Source organism: Aythya ferina, assembly GCF_964211825.1.
Source record: "Aythya ferina genome assembly, chromosome: 2".
Classification (NCBI taxonomy): Eukaryota; Metazoa; Chordata; class Aves; order Anseriformes; family Anatidae; genus Aythya; species Aythya ferina.
In genome coordinates this window covers 93,298,219-93,324,560 of record NC_140297.1, presented here as the reverse complement: position 1 = coordinate 93,324,560, position 26,342 = coordinate 93,298,219, and the positions used below count along the sequence as shown (strand labels likewise).

At 39.8% G+C, this 26,342-nt stretch overlaps 1 protein-coding gene across 31 annotated transcripts in view; it reads right to left on the bottom strand.

Moving 5' to 3' along the window:
• LOC311433109 (poly(rC)-binding protein 3-like) overlaps positions 1–26,342 on the bottom strand; it is a 511,482-nt gene that overhangs the window by 71,952 nt on the left and 413,188 nt on the right. Inside the window, exon 1 of one of the 31 annotated variants that reach the window (XM_084511824.1) lies at positions 11,263–11,285. The exons of the other annotated variants lie outside the window; for them this stretch is intronic. The gene's annotated coding sequence lies outside the window, so the exon portion shown is untranslated. Of the gene's footprint in view, positions 1–11,262; positions 11,286–26,342 lie in introns of those variants that run through there. 31 annotated transcript variants of the gene reach the window in all.

Here is a 26,342-nt window from a genome sequence, read left to right as displayed (position 1 = left end):
ATAATACCATCAATGTTCAAATGAAGTCTGCCTTAGAATTATGTATTTGTCCAACCTATTTTCAAATCAGAAGTTTTGTAGACATATCTAGTTTGATAAACATGAATCAGTTGTTTCACTCAATCAAATATGAAACATGTTGGTTAGGGAAAAGATGTTAATGGTAATAATACATTTCACCTTGTTAAATAGAAAAATATTATATATTGATATAATTGAATCTCTAATGCAAACAAGCAAAAACATCACTTTTGTAATCACCTTAATTATGTTATTTACAAGGCTGTGATTTGAAAATCCATTCAAGCTCCCTAGATGAATAAATAAATACTTATAAAAAAAAAAAAAAAAAAAAAAGAAAGAAATTCATGAAGCATCTAAGAGGGGGAAGAAGATGAGCTCCCACCATTCTGTCACAAGGGAATTGGTGTCACTCTCTGGAATGTGAGGCCCCCTTTGGAACCCCATAACTCATGCTTGCTTGAAGCAAGGATGAACTGGGAACTCTTAGAAAAAACAAAAGAAAAACTGATCCAATAGGAATTAAAATCGTAACAGCTGCAAATATGACTGAATGCTGTGAATAATTCCTCATTTTCAGGGATAAAAGGCAAATCAAAAAGCAGTGTTGTGATGTCCTGTCATGTTGCAGGAACTGTTGGCTTCAAAAGTTGTACTCACAAGATGACTTATTCTCAGTCTTAACTGTTGACTTAAGATGATTTAAATTCTCAGTCCATGGCAATTCGTCAAAATGTATAACATTATAAGAATTTCACTGTGAAAACCAAGACTATCCAGTGGGTAAAAAACCCAGGAAACTCCTATAGCTTTCTTTGAAACTAGGTTTAAGAAGGGGAGGGGTGGGGGGGTAAAAACCAACCAGCTCATAATGAATGACTTTTTTATGGGTGGTCAATACTCAGAGCCAAGCACATGCCAAGATTTAATCCACCTAAATCGATATCTTTGTCACTGATTTAAACCAGGAGAATCTTTAAAACTCAAAAGCAAGTCTAATTGATGAACTATTCAAAAGCTAAGAAAAATCAAACAGTTTATTTATTAATGACTTCAAAGTGCCAGCTGTAAAGTGAATTGCTTTATCTTCTTTTAACACTTGAAGAAAACAATACTACAGCAAACAATTTGCTACTCCTGTGCAACCGGGAACGGCATGGAGCTGGGATAGAGGAGGGTCAGGCTGGGGGTCAAGGAAAGGTTCTGCACCCAGAGGGTGGTTGGGCACTGGGACGGGCTCCCCAGGGCAGTTCAAGAAGTCAATGCTCTCAGACATAGGGTGTGATTTTGGGGTGGTTCTGTGCGGAGCCAGGAGTTGGACTTGATGTTCCTTGAGGGCCCCTTCCAACTAGGGATATTCTATGATTCTAACTGTTACAAAAACAACAACAACAACAACAACAAAAAACCTTATTTTTGCACAAAACCAGCTAGTTTGCTTCACAAAGCCACTGAACTGAAACATCACTTCATGAAGCATCTATCCTTTTGTCTATTAGTCAGTGCCTTTCCTCACAAATACCTACCTACTTACCTGTCAGTGCAGATATAAACTCCCTGACCAGTTTCAACATTTCAAAGAGATACAGTGAGGTCCAATGTTTCAAGTTCACACAAGTTCATGGAGCCTCGGTCTAACTAAAGGAGAAAGTTCATGTTTCTATTGAAGGAAAAGTTGTGCTATGAACCCATCAGTGAACTTCCAGGAAGTGGGCATGCGCATGCACACTGGGCACTCAGCAACTCAAAGCCAGCCACACAGAGTGGTTTGTGTTAGAAGGGACATTAAAGATCCCCTTAGACACTCTAGTCCAACTCCCCTGCCAGGAGCAGGGACATCTTTGACTAGATCATGTTGCCCATGGCCCCAACCAACCTGACCTTGGACACTTCCAGTGATGGAGCACCCACAGCTTCTCTGGGCAACCCGTGCCAGTGCCTCACCACCATGTTCATGAAAATAATTTCTTCCTTATGTCCAATTTAAATCTACCTTCTTTCAGTTTAAAATTTGCTCCCTGTCCTGTCGCTACAGGCCCTGATAGAAGTCTTTCTGCATCTTTTCTTTAAGCCTCCGTTATATATCAAAAGGCTGCAATAAGGTCTTCCTGGAGCCGTGTCTTCTCCAGGCTGAACAACCCCAACCCTCTCAACTGATTATGAGACAGAAAAGTGAGAGGAAGAGATTCTGGAAGTGAAATAATACAGTCACATAAAAAAGGTCCCATGTTCTGAGGAACTCCCTACAGAAGCAGACACAAGGTACGTATTCAATTTTTTTTTTGTCAAGTCACTCCAGTAGCTTTGTCACTCATACACAGTCCATCAACAGAGCTCTTTGCATTTAAGTCAATGTAGAATTGGACCACAGGGTGGTCCATTTGCTCATTTGAGGGAAAAAAATGCAAAGATCGAGAGAAGATAGTTGCTGACTTATTGCAGAGACTCTAGAAAAGTACTGAAGAATAGATTTCCAGTAAACAAACCAACAAAACACACACAAACAAGCAAAAAACAAATAAAAGAACAGCAACAAAACATTGCAGAAGTGTGGATAGTACATGTACTTACATCAGTAACTCAAGGTGGGCATTGGCAGCACATTAGTGACACTAAATTTGAAGGACATTACAAAGGAGATGAGCTCAAATATGAGCAGGAACACAACAACATGAAAAGAATCACAGCGTAGAAATGCATTTCAGCAGAAACAGCGAAAGCAAATTCCTAATAGTGAGTCAAATCTCAAAAGCAATAATGATACCAAGGACCTGAGGACAACAGAAGATTGTGCATTAGAGGTTGAAACCTTATACTTGAGAGCAAGGGAAGAGGAAGCAGCCACATTCACATAACCTTGTCCTGTTTCATATTTGCATCTGGAAACTCCATAACCACTCTCAAAAAAGGAAGGATTAAGCTGGAGTTCATTCAGAAGAGAGTGGGAAAGACAAAGAAAATTATGTAAAGAAGATATATCTCAGCCAAAAATACATGAGGTAGCTTTAAAAAAGCCTACTGATATTTCAGGGAATCGAAGAAGAGAAACTAGGATGCTACAAGTGCTGTTGGCTGACGTGAGGATGAGTTAACTACAAAAAAAAAAAAAAAAAAAAAAGCAATTATAGCCAACTTTCTGCCCCCAAAATCTGCTGTTTAGGGTGTCTCTCAGGCTGAATAACATTCTCCAGAAGCAGCACTGCCTCTGGCATTTCCAGTTAGAATGGATACAGAAGGCTTCCTTGAAGCTTTGTAAGAAATTCATTGAAGTCAGCTGAGACACTCAGTGCTGGGAATGCTGGATCAGGTGTTAAGCAGAATTTAGACACAGAACACAAATTTTACAGTAAATTCGGGCTTGAAAAGTTCATTTATTGATCCACACGTACATTTTTGAAACAATGTAGGGTGTGAGTGTGTGTGGTGTAAAATTTTTTGTCAACCCAAAAAAGTTATTTTTCAGCAACTGAATTTCAATACAGATTTCAATGTGCTGGTTTTGTATTCTATTACCTATAATATATTTCAAAGTAAAAAACATTTTGCTTTGAAATGGAAAACCAAAACGGTATAGTTTTACGATCTTGAAAAGGCAGTATGAACAGATCTTATGAAACTCTTATTTTTTTTAATAAGGAAATCAACATATTCCCATATAATGTTTAGATACTGACAACTGGCAAAAAATAAAAATCTGTCTGTTCTATAGGTTCACCTTGTAATAGAAAGGAAATAGAGTTGGAAGAACTAATGAGGTCTTTTTAATCTCTAATTTCTAGGACTTCGTACATTTCCTCTTTTCCATTTTTACAAGAACCTTGGCATTATCTTTAAGTTAGGGAGAGGAGGAATGTCTTAGAGATCTATTTTTTTTTTAAACTATTATTCAGATAATGAGTAAGTTAACTAGGTAAGAGAAAAAGGAGGTCAAATAGTATTCTCTAAGATACAATACTTGTGGTTTTTTTTTTTCTTTTTCCTTCCCTCCAGTACTCTGCATTGAAATCTGAAAAGCCCTTTTTCAGATTCTGCACTTTGCTATTGCACACGTAATAATAGGACACTGGCCTTTGATACAATTCTCTCCAGGGAACAAAAGCTTCCTTTGGCACAACTACAGCCACTGCTTGTTGTAGGTTACACATGTCTTTCCAGTCAAGCATGATTAATAACTGTTAAAAAAAAAAAAATAAAAAAAAATGCTCATGACCCATGGCAAGTATTCTTTCAACTATAATACCAGCATTATGGGCTCTGAATCTCAGTAATTTTAAAATGTGCTTCTACAATGGAACTATAATTTAATTACTTTTTCTGCAGCCTGTTCCATTTTGTTTCATCACTTTGATTGCACCATGCGCTTGGCAGCTTATGGAAGACTGCATCTGCCTCCAGGATTATTTCACTAGGCTCTTTCGACATCTGTTTCTGAAAATGACTTTATTTGCAGTGGCATAAAGAATAATCAGAGACTTGTTTAATTCAGATAAATTGAAAAAGAGAGAGACACAGAGACAGAGTTGGAGGGAGGGAAGAGACAGGGGAAAAAAGAGAAAGCAAATCTAAGCTGCACACTGCAGAAGACATCAAAATAATCCGAGCTGCTCCTGTGCTTCTGAAAATGCTGTTATCTGATGGATGATATGAAACATGAAAAAGATGAGTCACTAAGTCACTTTCCTTTTTATGTTTGGGTGGAGTTCTTAGATGCAATACATGAGACATCCTAGCTAAAGCTTCGCTTTGAGCTTGATCAGTTTAATATAATTTTCATGAACTACGTTTGCAAATCCATCCCCTGAGACCACAAAGCAGTCTGAAATGACCTGTGGCAATTGACAAAAGTCCCTACACTGAAGTGGCTATAGGCAAGCTCCAGCGTGAGCTGACATCCTTCCAATCTGGCTGCAGCAGACACGTGTTGCAGAGTGCCATAATACAGCCTGCTGAGCACACGGCTCAGCAGTGACTGTGATGGATAACATCCACACACTAGCAGACGTGAACTGGGTCACCTGTGTATCAGAAAAGCAAGCGCAAGGCATCTAGAACAGGCCTGTGCCTCTATCGGCTTGTACTCAACGCAGCGCAAATCACCACTGGTGACCGCAGATTATTTTTGTGTTATGGGTGGGTTTAGTAAACTTCCTGGCACACTATGGCAAGCATTTTAAAATGCTTTCTCCAACAGATCACATATATTGGTCGGATTCTGTTCTGTTCTTTATTATTTGCTCAGGGCCAACAGATCCAGAAGCATCCACTGCCTACAAAAGGATGTGCTACAGGAACTTACCCCTGGCAGTAAGTATTGACCAAGCCATAGAGCCTGCCTTTAAGGACCAGGATCACTTAAATTCAAAGCACCTTGTGGGCAGTCAGTAAAGATAGCATGCAAAAGCAATCTCCAACATGCTCTAGGTTTTGAGAGCTTAAAATCCTGCCTTATTGTCCCTTCCCTTCTGGAGATTTTTCCTCTGTCTTATTTGCTGGTCTTTTGGGCTGTGTTGCTGTAGCAAGCATATCAGGAACAGTCACACATGCCAGGAACGGTCTCACCGAACAGATTATCCAGCCCATTTGGACGCACATATTTTGGTAAGAATTACTTTAAGGACAATCTGAAAGGAGACTGTTCATCTCTCAGAGTAATACTGAAAAAAAAAAAGAAAAAGAAATATTTGTCCTCAAAAGTAATAGGTATCATGCAAACACACAATGGTTAGGCCTAAACAAATTAGGAATAGCCTGCTTGCTGCAGCTGCGTAGCCTTAATTAACTGTCACAGGCACTTGGGCTTTCCCTTCTCCTATGGCCAGGCTGCAGCTTGCCTCTCTCATCTTCCTTGATGTCCCAGCTTCCTCCTGAGGCTTCATCCATCCAGTACAAATAACTCCCCACACGCCAAAGATGTGCTGTCAGAGGTGCCCATGCACTACACTGCTGTCCCCGTGGGAAGGCCACAGAAGAGAAAGTCAAAAAATTCCTTCACTTGTGTATTTCACCGCTCAGCTTTCCTGAGCACAATACAGCAGGTGAGCTGAGGACCTTGAAAAGCTCAAAGCTTCCACCCTCTGATATACTTACAGGCAATACAAGAAGTAAAGCTCCTTTGGCAACCAGTGTGTCTCGCAAGCTGGCAAGCTTGACAGACTACATTTGGGAGCCTGGTTATTTTCATAAAGGAAGCTCAAAAGCAAACATCTCAAAGCTCTCGGAAAACAACCACAGATCTTGTTCAAAAACAAAACCATAAACAAAACAAAACAAAACAAAACAACAACAAAACAAAAAACAGAGCAAAACAACAAATATACAGCTAAAGAAAAGGAAGAGAGTCCTCAAGGTAGAGTATTTTGCTGGGGAACTATCTGAAACTTGAGATAACAAGGTTCTCACTCCTTCTTCCTAACCAAACTCCCAAATAGAAATCTTATGAGGAAGAGGGGAATATTTGACAGAAGATATCATCTGTTCACAGAAGGTTTGTATTTCAGAAGCCATCCTGAAGAGAGATGCATTCCAGTTTCAGTGCCTGACTGTGAAATTTTCATTAACAGAGATTATTAACAATTATTATTACTATTATTTTTAATTTAGAACAATTCACTTCCTCCCCTCATACTTCACAAACCCAGGCTGTAATATAGCAGTTGCATTGGGCCAATGACCAAGCAAAGAAGCTACTTATTGCTATTTTAGAGCTTCAAAGTAAACTATACCTAGCATAAGACATGCAGGTGGTTATTATAATTTGTCAAGGTTTTGTCCTCTTGCCAGTATTACCAAAGAACAAGAAGCAGTCATGTTTAATTGGAAATTCTCCCCAAGGAACTTGAAATAATATATTGTTACTGCCAAGGTGAAAATAGGTTTGCCTCTGAAGTTCCAGTTGTTGACCACAATTACACAATCTGTAGATGTCTTTGTTGTAGTGCTGATCAGATGTGGCTTGGTAGCACCACAGAAGGTTTCATTAAAAGTGTCCTTAAAGACACTCAGGAAAAGTGTTTGAACATATGGATGTTTACCTTAGCTTACTCACATGACCCTGGGACAAAGCTTTCAGGCTGTTGGTAGCAACTGCAGACAGCAGGTACTGCAAGCCCTTAAGAATTGATAATAAAAAAAAACTGTTTTCAAGTTCATGGTCAATCCAGGACAGGACAGCTATTTACTCAAATTTCTTAAGAGAACAATATGGTTGCAAGTTTGGTTGTTGTTTTTTTTTTTTGGCTGTACTGATGTGTTTGGATGCTGGTGCTAGCACCTGTCCAGATGTTCAGAAGTTGGTTACATGCTTTGGTAAGCTAGAGCCAGTGATGGATGGAGTCTTCTGCCAGCCGGATGCAGAGAGGGAAGGCAGAAAGCGTGATACGCTGAGGGAGAAGGGGTTCATGTGGGGCTAACTTGTTTTCATACCAGAAAAGACTGGAGAAGCCAGAGTGGAATGGGTGAAATGGTGGCACTGAGTCGGAAACGGGCACTTTTACCATCACCTGAGGAAGGACGGAAATTGCCTGATGCTGCGTATAGCAAAGGAGACAGAAGCCAGCTAACACAAGTTGTCATAACACTATCTCTTTTCCTCAAGGATAGTATAGGTAAAAGTATAAATATACTCGATTCACACACACTTGAGGAGAGACAGCGTCCCTGTCCTCTTAAAAGCAATTACCCTCAGAGGTAAAACCTGTTCCCTCTCCCCCACTCACTCTTTTTTTTTTTTTTTTTTTTTTTTTTTTTAGGGGGTGGGGGTAAATTTGAGAAACCAAGTTGGTATCTGTCCATTTAGGGTTTGGACATGGAGTTTCAGCATTCACGCACCGCTACCACACAGGTCTCCTGCAACCACAAGATCACTGCTTTGCACAGGACTGCATTTAAAACAGAAGCTCCCCCAGGGTGGTAACAGAGCTATCCCGTGTCTATTTTCAACTGTCTGTAACAGAGTTAAGTTCACTATTACAGCTTCAGCTGTATGAAAATGGTTTTAGCTATATTTCTGAGCAATTGGTGAGTTTGGCTGTGACGCAGTAATCTTTTTCAACAGAATTACTGGACTGTGATTATCAAAGTGTTAATGTAGGTCATTTGCATCTCTACTTTTTGCCTTCATTTAAGAAAAGCCAATGATGCAATGTAAGAAGAGGTGACAGCTATAGCTGTACTATTTCTTGTTTGGTCTTTCCTTCAAAAGAAACTAGAAACGAATTCCCTCCCTCCCCAGTGGGGGCTGCTTACCATGTGCTAACTGCCTGACAAGGACTCAAGCTAAAGCTCTCCTGCCACCCCGGGCTCACCCACAAGCACATGAGATCCACCTCAGGAAGCAGACATAAGAGCAGTTCCTACTCTGTCCAAGACATTTCCAATGAACTCCACAGAAAGTCAGGTTATGTAAAAGCACAACCTGCTTTTTAACCACCAGCCTGCACGAGGCAGGGCATAGAAACTTTTGCTGAGGACACTAAAGGTGACACTGGTAATGCTTCCAAAAGCAAAATCAACATAGGTCGACTGAAGTAGCAGAGATGCCTGCTAGGCGTTGAGACACTGGCAGCCAAACCACCATGCCCCCAACTCTTGCTGCAATAAAATAAAAGATGTCTGCAGTCATTTTAGTGGAGTCACCCAGTTACTCCCAATAATGCATCTGAAGAGCCAAACTGCTCAACAGTTTTAGGTCAGCAAAGGAGGACCACACTGCAGCTTATTAACTATTCTTCTTCCTTTTCCCCTAGGTATGCTCCATACAAATTACCCACTTTTTCCTTGCATCATTTAAGGAAAGATACTAATAAATTGCTTTCTGATGCTCCATTTCTCAACTATTTAATTGATTTTCATCTACAACTTATGTATACATCCTTGAAGTGAAATCAATTAAGAGCTGCTGAAATTAAAATGGGTGCTCTTTGTAATGGGCAGATCTAGTTCTCATCTACAGCTATTTTCCACCTCAATAGGGGAAGTGATGAGATACGGAAAGAAAATAATCAGTGTGGGAAGCTTCACTGTGCTGTGCTTAATTACCTGCTGTTCAATATGTGGTGCACACAGCAGTGGATGCCTTCATGTCCACACACGTACTTACATATAAAACCTATGTGCACTGGTAACAGAGTGGATATATTTTCTGTAAACTGGGGTATAGCGACAAAGCATTGCCAAGAGGATCTAATCTGCATTAATTTATGAAACAAATCAAGATTTTCGCAGACTGCAAGAGCTCCCAGCCTTTTTAATACTGAGTTCATGCACAGGCTCTTTTTCTTCAGGATCTAAATCTTCGGTTGATATCATAAGGTGAAGCGCTGTCTCTGGACAAACATGAGCAACACAATTCAGTCGATCTGTCTAGTGTCTTTCTGTTCTGTACTGTAATATAAAACCAAGATCTTTAAGAGATCAATCATGCAATACGTATACACATATATATTCATTCTCATGGAGCCCTAGATGCATAAAAGTGCTTGTATTAGCCACAAAATTCCCTCAATGCTTAGAGGTAATATTCTGATCACATAAAATGCAGCAGCAACTACTGTTTTATTATACAGCCGTTCCATACACAAATGTCAGATTATGCATTGTTCTTTGCCAATGCAAATGTCAGTCTGGATCATTCACGGGCTATAGACGTGCCTCAGGTTACCCTGAGACCTCTGTGGAGCTGAGGCATGAAATTTCAGCACTGCACAGGGTGAAAAGCCTTCACTGCAATGATAGTGATAGGCAAGGATACGTTAGTATTGTCTTTCTGGCATGAAGCAAGTTGAAGTAAAATGCTAGTCGGTGTGCTTCTGACCCCTACAGTAAACCATCGAAGAAAAGGAGGGGAGGACAACTTCAGTGGATGTGTAAAATCCATGATCTAGCCCCTCTGATCTGTGGGCATGGTTGAGCAGGCAGTGGAAGACCACAGGTGGGGCTCTTCTGGATGCGAACTGAACCTTTCTGGATGGAGGCCAGGCATCTAAGAACCATGGAAAGGAAAAGCACAATGTTTGGTGGCTGACTTCTACCATTCCTTTACTGTTCCTAGTGTGATCTGTTGATTGTAAAAGGATGCTGGTGAATGTCTTTAAGATAAGAAGGTAAAAGAGAGGACATTTTAGGTAAGGGATATATTAGACACGCACAGCATGTTACATGTCATACATAGAACATTAAATGTTTCCCTTGACTTTCTTGTACTCTAAATAGGAAAGGTGGTGAATGACTCTCAAAGATTTCCTGGGTTTCACCACCAGCCTCCAGGTGGCTACGCTTCACAATTTCATATTGCAACAGATTTGGTTAATGGCAAAATTGAAAAAGAAAAAAAGATTTAGGCAGCCTGAAAATGCTGAATCTAATCATTTTGTGTTAGCATTTTTTTTTCCCCAAGTCAGACAAACATAAATTCCCTTGAAATATTGGGACCTTGGAGAATAATTACACAGGTAATTTGTTATTATGGCTAGCTGAATAAAAACCAAAAAAGGTCTAACAACACACCATTGCCTCCCAGAGTATTTCTTCCAAAACAAAGCTTCAAATGCTACATAAGGCCTAAGGCATCATGTTTTATATGAGGTGTATATGTTGTCAATGGAGGGATATCCACAGTGATCTCCCCAAGCCCTACGCAAGCTAACAGCACCTCTCGTTCCTCCTGATCACACACTGCCTGGCAGGGAAGGTCTCCGCCAGACAGTTCAAGAGACTCAAGCCCTAGTATTCTGAATTTCTCCAAGCTATTTTGTTAACAAGTCATAAATGAGAAACTGCACTATGACTCCTATTTACCTAAATATTTGCCAAGCATCCGCTATTCCCAGGTATTTTCACTATGAAAAAACAACGGAATCCAGCTCTCCAGGGAATGCAGATAAAAGAGAGAATCACAGTACTGAAGTGCTACTGTACTCCAATAATGTTTGAGAAGGCTAGCAGAAACAACTGCAAAGCAACAAAAGAGTTGTAAATGTGAAATGCAAAGGTGACTAAGTACTGAGGCAGTACCTTTCAGCTCAGGCAAATACATAACACAAAATCATTCAATTTCTATTCCCTTAATCACTGAAGCTGATGTAGAAGAATAGTCACTTCCCCACTTCCCATACCCCCCTTCCCACTTCCATTTCCCCCACCCATACACCCACACACACCCTGCAGTTGCTGACATTCAAGCAGTTCTAAATAAAGATTGTTTTGCTATGAAGCTTTTGGAAATATATAATGCAAAACTCTTACCTCCTCCTTACTGATGGACAATTAATGCAACCTAACATGACTTCACTAGCAGACTGAATATACCAACAGCTGCACTCTTTCATAAAATAAGACACAGAGTTACTAATTTTGCAACCAAAGTCATCATCCTTTCAGATGACATACTTTAAAAAAAAAAAAAAAAAAAAAAAAAAAGGAATGTATGGAGTGGAGGATCAAATGACTCACATATTTTACCAAAATGTAGACTTGCAACTCCAAGTCATGTAGATTTGGCAGAAAGTAAATTTGTACACAGCCTATTACAAAACACATCTTGTTGGTCTCTCCCACAAATGCATAAGTCACTGACAGGCTACTTTTTCATGGAAAGCTTTTTTTTTTTTTTCTTCTTTTCAACAAAGAGTCTTATTTTGTCACATGAAGGACACTCCACATTCCACTTTCCAACTCTGATCACAAAATGCATTTGCAGCACGTATTAGAACCACAAAGGTTCTTCATAAGGAGACGGACGTCTGTCCTGGATGAGCTGACAGCCAGTAGATAGCATGTAGCTGCTAGAATTACCAAAGTGTAAGCCCACTTGCCAGGCTCTCTCCCCTTCCCCCTTTTCAGATCTGGCCAAAAGAGCTCTGAGAGAAAGCTGCTTCCTTTCCTCACCCCATTATCCCTTGCTCTGAAGAGAACAGAGCTCAGCATGAGCAGTGAACTCAAGTACAGAGGGATGACTGGTGTAAAAACGCTAGCAATGACAAAGGAATTGCCAAAAAATAGGCAGCAAAGCCCTGTACCAATGGCATCTGAGCTGCAGAAAATGGCAGAGTTACATTATACACCAGGTTCAGATGGGTGAAATTCCTTGAAAATCCCTGAACCCAGTATTTTCTATCACGTAGGGACTGTTGGAATAAAACTTGGTGCAAGGGCACATGTGAACTAATGATAACCTAAATCCAACTGCTTATATCCTGCACTACTGTGGTCTTGTAGATCCTCTAGGAATTTTGGCCAAGCAGAGCCTCGCTATTTGGACATATGCATCCCATGACTTCACCCTTAGGGCTCACAATCTCAACAAAAACAGTGCTGCAAGTTCTTCAGGCAATATTTAAGACAGTAACATCCCGTGTACTTAGCCAGCTCAAAGCAAGGGGACAAAAGCCCTTCCCAGTCTTTGCAGGTAGGTTATGACTGTAACAGCTAGGCAGGAGCAAAGTAAATTGGAACAACAGCCAGTTCTATCAGTTGTCTTGACTATGAAAGTAGTAGTCTGCACAACAGGCCTACTAGAAGGGCCTACTTCTCTAAGACCTACTAGAAAGGCCTACTTTTGTACTACTAGTTTCTGCTGGCATTGGTTATGAGCAAGCCGTAACCACACAAGGGGTGCACTGATGGTATGGTGCTGTGGATTTACAGAGCCATCCTCATGTTTACATCACCTGCGCATGGGCTCTTAATTTCTGTGGGGCTGCTTAAGTGATTAAAAATACACAGGACTGGGGCTTGTTGTTATGCTGGTAATGTTACCTTGAACTTCGCAAGGTGAACAGCCATTTACATCTTCAGTAGATTAGAAGTGTTGGCTTCATTTGAGTTTGTATTTCAAACTAATTTAATTTGGAGGATTTTGTGTCCCTTTTGTTTCTGGTATGCTAAAATCTAATCCACTTATCTTGGTGCATGTCCCCTGCTTTAAGATGCTTTGTGACTGCACACTCTTTGCAATACGTTTACAATTTATCATATGTTGGCACTGAAAGAGATTAAATTCAAAATCCTGCAATATTGTGGCAGTTAAGTGATCATTATGAACTCTGGAGCGAGTTCAACCAGTGCTTGTCAACAGTTTGACAAATACAGTGTTTTTATTCTGCTGGTAAATTGTCTGTAAAGAAAATAAAGTTTTTATAAGTACATTTGCCATTCCCAGGTGTATTGGGATTGATTTATTTGGCTACAGGTTTATCCTGTTCACTGTTAATAAAAAATGTACTGGACAACATACCACATTTTGTATTCAAGACCAGTTGTGAGTGCAACAAACTGTATTTACTCCATCATTGGGCAACCTGGCTCAAATTAATAAAACAAAAAAAAAAAAAGTATGTTACTCAAATGAATACAACCTGGTTTATAAGAACCTTCTGAATGGACTGACAAAATCACATTAAAAACAATTTCTAATTTAACAGTTTGTTTAGAGGTCACTACTTCATGAAGCTTTGGTTTCACATATAATATAACCAGTCTTTCTAAACAGTGCTGACTTTTTAAATGTGTGCATGAAGCTAAAGTAATATTTTCATGTCCGTGAAATAAAAAATAATAATTTCAAATGAATTAAACATTCTCTAGGTATGTACATATGTATTTAAGAACTGTAAGTGACCGTGAGGCAGTTCTGCTCACACTTGCACCCTGCTGGTAACATGGCAGGCAAGGCTGTGTGCACGCTGCACATCCTTATCATCAACTTGCATGCCATTATATTCATGACCTTAGCAGTCCCCCAGGTAACCTGACAGATAAGGAGGACCATTTCATTAGAAGATGTTGAAAGTGCTTTGTTTACATAGAATATTTAGGTGGTGACAGATAAAGCTCTTTCTGACAATACTCCCTTCTCTTCATTTCATTAGACAATACCCAAGAAGATGCAGTGTAAAACAGTGTCGCATCAGAGCAGTAGCACTGCACACCCCCACCCTGTAAAAATGAAAACAGTTGCAGAAAATGTTTATATGATGGCAAATGCAGTTTAAGAAGTCCCCATCCTCTTATCTTTATACGTGCTTCTTTCCTGCAGTCCTCTATCCATATCCCAGTCATGCTGATGCAACTGTGAACTGAACAAAACTGTACTGAAGTGCTTTGACTTGAAAGCCAAACCAAACCAACCAACCACCACCACCAGTAACAAAAAAAACATAGCACAACCTTGCAACCATTCTGCTGGCACAACATGGAAGTGGGCAAAAAACACTGTATGAACAGTAACTTCTTAAACTGGATTTGCTGAAAATGTTTGTGTCTCCATACCTGGTTATACAAAATGGACAACACTGAAGAATTAGATGTTGCTTTTTTTTTTTTTTTTTTTTCCCTTGAACTTTTGCCCATTTCTAGTTGGCTAGGGTAACAATTTTCTGCTGTTTCTTAGGGACCACCAGACAACTTGGTATCTTTCTGTAACTCCCTGCTGTTTTTCAATCATGCGGCCTCAGTTCCAGGAAGAAACAAGTTTGTGGAGCTGAATTTCTTGGCAGTCTGCAGAGCAACTATCTTTGCCTTAGCAAAATAAGAGGAGGGGTCATTTCTCGCTATTGCTATCTTCATCCGTTATAATGCTGGTAGTTAAACTAAATGGAAAGATGTGTCAAATCTGGAGGTTAAATTACTCTGTAAATTTTCTTCAACAATTTCTGCATCAAGTCACAGGTATGATTTTTTTCTTTTCCTTTTTTTTTTTTTTTTTTTAAGAGAGCAGTGTACAGTGTTTTTCAGTTAGCTATGACAACTAGAAGATAAATACTGACTGAAAAAGCAAAAAAAAATATTTTGATTTCTTCTTATATTAATTATGACTTTTTAAGAAAATTTAAGCTCTATTGCAAACACTTTTTGTTCACTGAATGAAAATGTTCTTTCATGTTTCTAAAATGTTTAAAATCCCTAAAGGGAAGATAATGTGTAAGTCTTATTTTTTAAATTACCAGCTCCTCATCCTTAGAGAAACAGTACATAAAATGCTTACAGAGAATTTTAATATAGACACTATTTCTCCATGAAAAATGATCTTTTTTTCCCCACCCATTTTAGAAAAGTACTTGGGCCCAGATGTTACCAGGTGAAATTCAACAGCAGATATCCTGTCAATGGAATGCCAACAAAGCTCAATTTATTTTAGTGATCTGCTGGCACTCCAGCATAAATGGCTGGCTCAGTGTTATTAACTGAATTCTCCCTGCTCACCTGAAGTGGATATAAACTCATTTTTGTCTTGCAGGAAGAACCACACAAGAACAATCTGATTAGTTCAGAAGCTGCTGGAATAGTTAAAGAAGGATGCTTAAACTGAAGTGTGTAGCAAGGAACAACAACTAGTACCAGCAGGATTCTTGCTTTTTCCACCAAAGACCAAGAAGTAAACTTTACCATTCCATTTCTGTGTCATTGTCCTGGCGTGCCTTTGTATAACAATCACTTTCTGACCATTTTGCTAATGTGGTAATACTTAGCTAATTCTTTTCGAGATGGGCTGAAGCCAAGGCCTGAGCTCAGACGCCTGAAGTGGCATTTCTTCCTATCCAAACCCACAAGTATTTTCACCGAGCACCAACAGACAGACCTAAGCTTCAAAACCACACCTTATTTTTCTGTCCCTCAACAAAGTATAATTCCCTATAGTGTATTTTAGTAGTGTTCTGCTTGTTAAACTGCTCTAGATCAGGAGAAGGTTGCTGCTTCAGGTTAGCTGCAGAACTCTTGCCAATGACCACAAAATCACAAAGGTTTAAGTAGCTAAGGATATCGTGCTCCTAACATCTTCTCAGAGGTACTGTCATCCTCAGTAATATGCTGGTTCAAGACCACACCCTGCCCACTAAAACAAAGCCTATGCTGACAGCAGTGCCCGGCTCTAGGCTCCAAACTTCCCTTTGCTGTCTTCTGCAGGGCTGGTAGCCTGGTGGCCTCCTGCCAACACCATCTTTGGACCACCTTGAATTTTTCCAAGTCTTCAAGCCTGTACAGACTCCTCCTCTGCCTGCATTACAACTACTGAGAATGACCATTTCTCACCACTGGCTTGCACCCTCCGGATTTGGGGTGGCAACATGCCCAAAGCTCCGGCCATCCGGCAGCTGGGCTCTCCTGCTGCCATTGCAACAAAGCACACTGAGCTGGGAGCCCTGGGGAGCAAGGTCAGGCTGGCTTGCCCATGGCTGGCAGGAAAGGATATGCCCTGCTGGACTTCTTCCTTCCCACGCTGCCCAGAGCCAGTTCCTCATCCTGCTGCCTTTCCGGTCCTGTAGCCCTGGGGCAGTGCCAGCAGTGAGCTCTCGTGCCTCAAGTTCATCTGATTTAAACACAAGACCGTCACTTCCTTTCCTGGAGTCATTCTCCCTCTTCATTACAGAATTGTCAATTCCTAGATTAACTTCTTTGACAACATCCTCATTCATTACACCGAACTGATTCATGCCCTGAGCACCGCTCATCTCAAGCCCAAAGAGAGTGCTGTTTCTCTGGAAAAACTACTGCAATGTTGTTATTCAGGACCGTAACACAATATGTATGCATAACAAGGCCAAACTGAAGGCATGGAAGAAACCACACACCTGGCTTTCCCTAGCTTCCAAGAGCTCATTTCTGCTGCTTTAAGGTTCCTCTCTTGTTGGTTTTCAGTGCGACACTACATACATTTTTGTGAAGCGTTGACAGTGGGGTTAGAGCCATAATGGAAACAGATACGAGTCTCTGTCTTGAGGAATCTCGTTTCAAGGAAAAAAAAAATAAAGAAAAAAAGATGTTTAAAGAAAAAAGCCTGATCCCCTTTGGCCTCACAGAACATCATGATCTTCACCTCCCACTCCCAGCAATGTTAAACCTACAGACATCTCAGACATGCACTGCTACTAGGGAACACATGGGAATTTCTTCATCAAAAAATAAAACGAAACACCTACTAAGTCTATATAGTTACCAGTCTACAGCGCAGCAACATTTACAGCACAGATAAAAAATCCCCAGGATCTTGCAAACCTTCATTCATAGAAAGTCTTTTTTTCTTTTCTTTGAGCAAGTGACTTGCACAATGACTCAGTATGGAGGCTATGCCTTAACAATTACTTCATTAAGCTTCATCAGCCTAATCAATATCACTTCCACTTTTGTTCTGCTTTACAAGTAGTGTCACATAATGCACAAGTCATTGCATGCCATGAGTTTTTTTAAACGAGTCCCAGCTGCACTACATGCAAAGTACCAGCACTAAGAAAAGGCAGCACCACCTTCAGTTCTGCCCTCTCCTTTCCTTCAAGGCAGTCCTCTCCCTGCTATCCTCAGTATGTTCCCGTTTCTAAAAAGTACAATTTTAATATGCTGAGAATTTTAGGCACTCCAACAATTTGTAAACAAGTTTGAGCTGCTGAATATAAGGGTCACTCTATGCTAAATTAAGAAGAACTGAATAATCATTTATTTCAAACAAAGACGCCTTTGTTCCCTGAAGTTGTTGCTATGCACATCGATGCAGGAATATAGCTTGATCACAGGAAACAAGAAAGTTTTCTAGTTTGCATTTTTTTTTTGGCCTACAAATACAGTCCTGTTCACAGCAGTCACAAAGACATCACTTGATTTTTCACCAGTATCAGTAATGAAACAACCTTTTCTTGCTAACAGTTAGTGCTGCACAGTTAATACACAACTGTAACCCAACAGACCTGTCTTTATGGATTTTAGGGCTGGAAAGCCTGGTTTCTGCACAGTGTTTCAGGCACTGAATGGTACCAGTGACTGGCAGTGGCTGATGGCTTACAGTCCATCCAGCCATGTCTCTTCACAGCTGGTTCACACGGTGCAAGACAGCCCAGACCTGGTCACGCAGCTTCCCATCCCATGGCCTGTTGCTATTGGTTTTGGACACACTGTGAGGTTCTCCATAAAATAAGGCAAAGGTGCCTCAGAAAACCATGCTCCCCTGAGCAGATTTGTGCCAGAAGTCATGAAACTGGAAGCAGAGACCCCAAACCTGAAAACTATCAGTCTGCAACCACTCCGCTTACACAGGTGTGAGCACAGGAAGGCAACCAAAGGAGGTCACTGATCTCAGACCAGACCTGGGACAGCTGTAGGCATTTCAACAACATGGGCTGCTTTCATTTGTGGTCATGCAGATTTAAGTACCCACGTGGACATGGACCTTTACCTAAGGAAAATTATCTTGTAAAACACATAATAATAAATAAATAAATAAATAAATGGAGCAGAGCCATGGATATTTCAAATGACATCAGGGACAGAGACAAAGAAAAATATTTCTTGCCTTTGAGTGGGTCTTCAATGAGAAACTCAAAGCCTGGGAACATTAGTCTCTCTTTGACCCCAACAAATTGCATCATCATATACCTGGGCATGAGAGAAAACCAGCTATTGCTGCCCTTCTTCATCTCCACCTGAATTCCTCTTGGGTCTGCAAGCAGGGCAAGAATGGGAACTTGAGGCTGGAGAGGCATGAAAACTTACTCAATCCCCTTCCCAAAGAAAGACTGTACTAAGCATCTGCTTTAAGACTGCCCAGGATGTGAAGCTATTGTCTTAGTCTCTGCTGGAGCATAAATGATACAGATGATGTGAGGCACCAAGTGGCTTAGCAACTGAGGAATAGCAAGCAATGCAAATAGTTTCATAAACCAGCAAGCATGAAAGGAGATAGCGTGCTGTGGCCAAAAGACTATCAATGACAGTTTGGAAAGAGCACTTTTCATCCGTCAACTATAATTCTACTTGATTTTGTCATGCTGACTTATCGTACTTTACAGATTTATTCTGAAAGCAACCTCTTTCATCAGTTACTCTCATTTGGCAAGGGGAAACTACAACATGACTGCATTTTATATGAAAGAAAATAGGTATCAGTTAAAAATTTGGATAGACTGCTTATCTTAAGGACTTCTAATAAAATGAGTCAGATGAGCCTCTCTGACATTTACAATGCTATCTTTCACTGAATGTTCGTATTTAGTCACATTGTGTATCAGGTGATATCCAAAATTCACCTGGGTTGTTCCCAACAATTCTGCAAAACCACTGAAAGAGGCAGACCACAACGACCTTCAGTGGTACAATGACAAAACAAAATCCACTCACTTTAACCTGCAGCATGCTTCTAAACGTATCCTTAACATGGTGGTAGCTGAATATTCACACATAGGCTTGTTTAGGCTGCAGGATTAGTGTAAAATGAGAGAAAACACTGTTGCCTTAACATGATGCCATTACCCAGGAGACTTTCCTTCCTTCCTTTTTTTTTTTGCAAAGAAAATCTGGCTGTCAAGTGTCAGTCTAAACTCAGGTTAAAATGTTGATGAGATTTCAGTAACAGAACTGTCTCGTTCTTTTCCAAGCTTTGCCATAACTAGAAATAATCCCTCTCACAAAAAAAGAAAAAGAAAGAAGAAAAAAAGGCCAATTTATAAAATAGGGAAGCTTGAATTAAAATCAATACTTCACAATTTTCTGTCTGCTACCCTAATGTATGGGGACTAAAATAAACTAGAAAGTCAAATTCTTGGGATGTAAAAAACCACCACCAACACAGCTCTTTCTTGTCTGCTTTTTTTTTTTTTTTATTTTTTCTTTTCTTGGCTCTTCAGTTTGGTTCTGCTCTGTTAAGCTAGGATGAAATCACACCAAACACTACACTAACGCTTCTGTTAATTAACAACATGCTTCCCAACTGCACTTTTCATTCCCACAAAAAGTGCTGCATTTTCACAAAGTATCACTTGTAGTAAGGCATTCAAACATGCTAATCGCAGCTTTGCCTCCCAGGGAGATGGATGGGCTTACTCTGCATTAGTTAAAGGCTTCGGAGTTGATTTCCTGTTATTACCGTTATTATAACTGTTTGAAAAAATTAGAATTTGTTTTATTTTTGCAAACTTGCACAAATTCAGCTCAAGAGCAGATAAAAAAGATATCCCAATATGCTTTCCAAAGATAAAAATAACCCAACTAGGTTTCCAGCTCTTAAGGAAATGCAGATAGGAGCGGGCTGGGAAGAAATATTCTTCAGACATCTCTGTCTTTTTGCACATCACAGAAATGGAAGACAGGATACTCTGCATTGGCTATGATGGAAATGGGACAGAGAAACAATTACAGATGCAATTACAAATTGCAGCATACGCAAATTGTTCAGTATAGCTTCCTACAAACAATGCATAGTCATTTTTTTTTTTTCTTTACGATCCTTGCTTGTCTTCTCATTGAGTATTTCAGGCTTTATTCCTCTTCTTTACTTTAATCCAGTTGCTGGGTAGTAATAACAAAGATCGAAAAGTTTAGTCACAAGACAACAGGAACTAGGACTTCATTATGGCAAATTCTTGTTTACTGCAGACACTGACGTATGTGAATAAAGAATCTGGGTCAAAAAAGCACAACAGAGGATGCTACCTGTCTTTGTACTGAATAGCAGGCAGCTGGGAAATCAGTAAGTTCTAGCACAAAAACAGTAGGAATCTGCTTCAATGAGATGATTCATTTCTTTATAAAGGCCTTTCAGATGTTCAGCCAAAGTGAGAAAAGTTGGTACTTCCTGTTGAATTAATGTTCCACTGTCTGGAAAACTTCCAATAGATCTAGGAATCTGTGGCAACTATTTCTACATCCATGCGGCAGTGAGATTTGTCTTGCTATGCACCTTTGAATTCTAACCACAGCAGTACTGATTGTATTGCTAAATATATTAGGAAGCGTCTGGACCTGTGGGCCTGGGAGAAACCACTCATCAGAACAGTTGTCCAGCGCTAGATAGGGAAAGAGAGAGAAAAGATGCCTCAGAGAACACGTTATTTGGAAACTGCCTGGGAAGAGAAGCTCCAGCAGGGATCCTGCTCTATTTTGAAAACAGCTGCGCTACAGATGACTTATGATAATTTGCCTGGAAGATTCTAGGGTAATGTTATAAAATTGATGATGCAATTTTTGACCATGTGTAAGTGGAAGGATATTGTATAATATGGGGAAAAAAAAAAAAAAAAGACAAAAACCAGGCCACTGCATGAAGATAATGTCTGGAGTGCATCAGGAGTGAGTTAACAGCATATGGAGAAATGAATAGAATAGAAGCCAGAGAGCCCCAGACCAATTTACAATGAGTCATCATTCTCCAAAATAACAAATCAACATAGACAACATATCCAGTCATCCTCTAAGCAATACAGCAGGTTGTGAACCAGGTCTTGGAAAGAATATTTTATCCCTTGAAACTGAGCATTAGGATGAGTTTTTTTGTTTGTTTTTCAATTAAATAGGTGCGGCTTTTATATATATATTTCAATAAACAAACACATTTAATTATATACTACTTGTTGCAAAGACATAGCCCAACTTAAAAATATCATGCATTGAGTTGAATGCTCTTCAAAAGTTCAAACATGCCCAATACATTATGCATTATTAGTCTTATTGTATGTGTACACACATTATTAAAAAAAAGCTAGCAGGAAAAAAAAATATAAAAGCCTCTCTCTGAAAATGCATGCATAAATTTAATCACATATACCAAACCTTTACTGCCTCAGTCTCACTAAATGTTGTTTTCAGTGAGACTAATAAAAGCCTAGCGTAAATTAATTCAGTTTATTTGTATTACTGCATAGGGAAGGGCAAGGAAGATTAGACTCCAAATTCCAATGCTAAAAATAGTTAAGTTTGCTCTAGGTGTTTTAAAAAAATAGGATCATATTTTAAAAGAAAAGAAATAAATATAAAAGGCTTCCTCCAAATCCATGCTTCCTTCCAAAAGTTAAGTTCCTGAATATTAAAAGCCCCGGACTCCTCTTGTGGAAACCACCAGGAGCTTTGTCATTATAATAACTGACAGTCACATCAATGGAAGCAGAAATGGTAGATAAATTAAATGTCTATGAGCACACCCTCATTTAAAAAAACACCATAAGCATAAGATTAATTTGTTACAATATAGATGTTAGGTGTTAGAGAGTCAATTAGTGAAATGAAAAGTTAGGGCAAATCCATCACAACCAGTTAAGACGTATTAAAGATAATACTGTCTCTTTGGTATTCTTACAAATTTAAAAGGTATTTACCCTTAGGCTATTGCTATTCAGCTCTTGTATGCATGATTAGCCAGTGTCTTAATGATACTTGATAATATATACAGTTTAGCAGGCTGTTTTCTTCATTTAAAGCTGAACTGCCAAGCAAAAAGACTGCGTTTCTACTGTTGCTTTAGGATGCATCAAAGAACTGCAACAGCTTAAATATAGTCTGCTAATACATTTTGTCGTCAGCCCCTTCCTCAGGGGGTCGTGGTGGGGCTTCGAGCTGAGCAGCATCCTGTTTATTAAGATTTTATCCTTTGATAGAAGATGTTCCTCCATCTCCAAAAAAAAGGGCAATTGGTTTTGGGAATTGCACAAAGCCTGGTTGCCTGTTGACTTCCATCTCCACACACCCCAGAGGAGAGGAAGCCCAGGCTGCTCAGAGAGCAACCACTCTTCTGCACGTGCAGGCATGTATGCTGCAAAACTGGAGGAAGAAGGGAGGGCAGCAACCACCCTGCAAACCCAGGGCATGTCTGGTCCTATTGCCACAAAGGGGCTGCACCAATGAGAGCCTGCTCCATTGGAGCATGCTGCCAGTCCCATGTAAATAGGGACTCCAACCTGCTCGTGGGTTTGATATACATCTGAAAATACTTGAATTTTTGGGGGGCGATTTGGTTCATTCGCTGTCCTCAAGAATCCCACTGTTATTGCTTAACCTATAGGCAGAGCTTTTCCAATGTACGACTAAATCACAAAGTAAAGAATAAGAACCTATGTTTTCCCTTAGGAAAACCTTCATCAGGTTTTGTCATTTGTCAAAACCAGGTCCCTTCATCAGTATCAGCAATGATACAGATGAACACCGTATTGAGTGCTTAAAACTGCTTGAGATAAATCACAGGGTTCAGGGTCTATAAGACACCTCACAAAAATTGTCAGTTTCTTGAGTGGTCACTTTGCTCGGATGCAGAAAACCTTTGGACTAAGTTCTTCCCTGGTACACTACCAGAAGGCTTTATACCAAGCGACGTTTACACAAACTGCAAGCCCTGACTCGGCTAGGTGTAAGGGAAAAGTAAGGGTGTCCTGTCTATCTATCTAAAGAAATGAGCAGTTGTATTTAATGTGCCTATAGCAGGCGTTGCCTTTTGTAGACATTGCAGAATGATTATCCCAGGCATTAACATTTTAGCAAACAGGTTGTTTGTGTTTGTGCGTTAAGACTGTTGTTAATCTGTTGCGTCCTATCTGTTGTATAAAATGCACTGCTAATAAAATTGTATTGCTAAACAAAGGTGTTTAACATGGGCAAGAATTAAAAAAAATAAATTATTTTTAAACACCATCCATGGTAAAAACAAAAGATCGTTCATCTCTGTCAAGAAAAAGAATCCAAGACAATATTCCCTTTCCCATCACGGGCATCATCTTGCTTACATGGGAGAAGACAACAGATGCTACGGAGGAAGAGGTATTTTCTCTAAATGCCACCCTGCTGTCCTCCCTCCCATCTCTGCCCACCAGTTTTGCAGAGGGCAAGACACAGAAATCCGTTGATACACTGAGATGGCTGAAGCCATGCCCAATGAATGACTCTCCAGGTAAAAACAAAAGAATCGTAACATTTTGTTCTATACACTGAACCTCAAAGGTCTTGATCTTGAAATGTCACTGGCGAGAGATGTCCAAATAAATATGCTTCCGCAAGAATTGTAACCTTTAGTAAAATAATAATAAAAAAAAGTACTTTCTGGGTATATATATATATATATATATATATATATATTTGTCTTCAGCACAAATACAACGTATTCAAATAAAAACCAGATGCAAAACCACAGCTGGTCTTCAGTGACACTCAATTTACACAACAAAAACAGAATTAAGTGTTTATGGAACTTGCAAAGTACTAGGAAGTTTTTACCTTCAAACACTGAAACTAAAAAAAACCTTCTGTTTCCATAGATGCTTCCTGATGCATTACCTTTTTAGTGCTAAGAGATATAATCAGAGACAGGCACTTAGTGAAATACAAATCCACTTCTACTTGCTCCTTCAGACAGCAAAATTCACCTCAGAGTAATTTCCCTTTTTGCAGAGGACCAGCAAGCTTTAAGTCCCTCTTAAACTCGGGTTTAAATAGGATTTAGGAGAGGTATAGTTATGGAGTCTGCGACCTGTCTAAGTGCTTAACTTAGGTGTGAAATAGATCACACAGGACAGCACACAGGTCCACAAGCCGGGTGATCAACAGTGTCAAAGGCTGACAATACAACTAACAAAAAACAGTATTAGGCACCTCCATATTCTGCATCCATAGCTAGGAGTCAATCATTCACCATCTACAGATGCGCAAGTTCTTGTTGTGTTACTGAAAATAAAATTGCACCATATCAGGTCAGGTCAAATGGCTGGATTTCCTGATGGCTGAAGTCCACAAGACTTTTCTTGCTGTGCTGCAATGCGAATTGCAAATTTGCAGTAATTAATTGATTTTAAAATCAGTACTCATATTAACACTGACAAATAATCCAAGTTAGCACTAACAGGGTGCTAGAGACCAGTCAGCTTTATTTAGGTTTGGGACCAGTGATTCTGTCTACTTTCTCCAGCAAAAAGGTCTTCAACCACATTGTCACTACATCACAGAATCACAGAATCACAGAATTTCCTAGGTTGGAAGAGACCTCAAGGTCATCGAGTCCAACCTCCAACCTAACGCTAACAGCCCTACACTAAACCATATCCCTAAGCTCTACATCTAAACGTCTTTTGAAGACTTCCAGGGATACATCAACACAAGCTCAAGTTTTCAAGACCAACTGTTCCTCAAGTGCTCTGCTACAGCACTTGCTCTCAGACTGTTGAAATTTGCCATCAGTCTCAGTGAGATGGAAGTCCAGGACACCAAACACGTGAGCTCCAGAATAGGAAGCTCTATAGGAGCTACCTACAAGTGCTTTCAGCAGGCTGTCATCCAGCTTTTTTCTCTCATATCTCTCTCCACTTTAAATATTTTTGATATAAACTCCACATTATTAACATGTAAAGAAAACATGGTATCAGAAAGGGACAAGATGGCTAGCTGCGAGTCAGAGAAACTGGTGCAATTATCTACAGTGCCACCGATACACCGAGTGACCTTGGATGACCATGCTCAGGGTCCCCTCTTGTAAGCCTACCAGTCCTGAGCCTTTCCTCTTCAAGAGGCTGAGAAATCTCTTGGAGATGCATAGAAGGAGTCCAAAGTCCCATCTTCTTAAGGTTTCCATGAGGCACTTGGGCCTACTGCTGTTTTGTATAAATCATAGAATATCCCAAGTTGGAAGGGACCCATAAGGATCATTGAGTCCAACTCCAATATAAAAAGCTGCATAAGTTGTGTGGCATGTGAAAAGGTAGCTGCCTTCATCCTTGGAGCATTAAAGGATAAACTGCAGCACCCAGTTTGCTTTCTGAAGTTATTCTGCACAAACTATTATGGAATAAGATGGATCTAGGGTAGGGATGCATTTATCTGAAATAGAAATGGAGAGGGTGTTATAACCAGGACCCTGCCGCCCTCCTACCCCGACTCCAAAACCCTATTTGTTGGGAGAGAGAAAGAAAAAGGAAGAAACAGAGCAGCAGTCAAAGCTTGAAGTCTAGCTGTTTCCATGACAAGCTAGCATCCAAACGTTTAAGAACTATACAAGCTGGAACTGCAGTTTAAACTGGGTGACAGGTTCATGAAATAGGTAACCTTATCTTTCTATACTCTGTTGTGCATTGCATATGGCAACTGAATTCTGCTTTCTAATTCTGTTTATCTAAATGACTTTTAATAAGCAGAAGGGGAGAAAGAAATGCTTAGAAAACTTCTGAATGTTTACTGAGGCAAAATACGTTACAGAAGGGGACAGAAGTTCATGACCATTTTTTCATACATGAACTATGCTATTTTGTTGAGCATTGCAAGGAAAAAAAAAAAAAACAACAACAACACACAAATAAGCAAGAAATCCCTTTTAACAAGGTAGTACACCTGTATAGCATATTTGCATTTTAAAGCTAAATAAGAACCATTTATAGCCACTTCTGTAGAGGAGTTCTGAGAATAAATAATTTTAAAGATAGCTAACTCAAGAAAGTACTTAATATGACACCAACCCGGGAAGGAAAGAAACACAAAACTAGGGTATCAGTTACGGTATAGATAGAGATATCTCGTTAAAGGGTCAGAAATAACTGAACTGCTCAGAAACCTCTAAAGACCTCTCCATTACATCGCACTGCTATATGGATAAGACCATC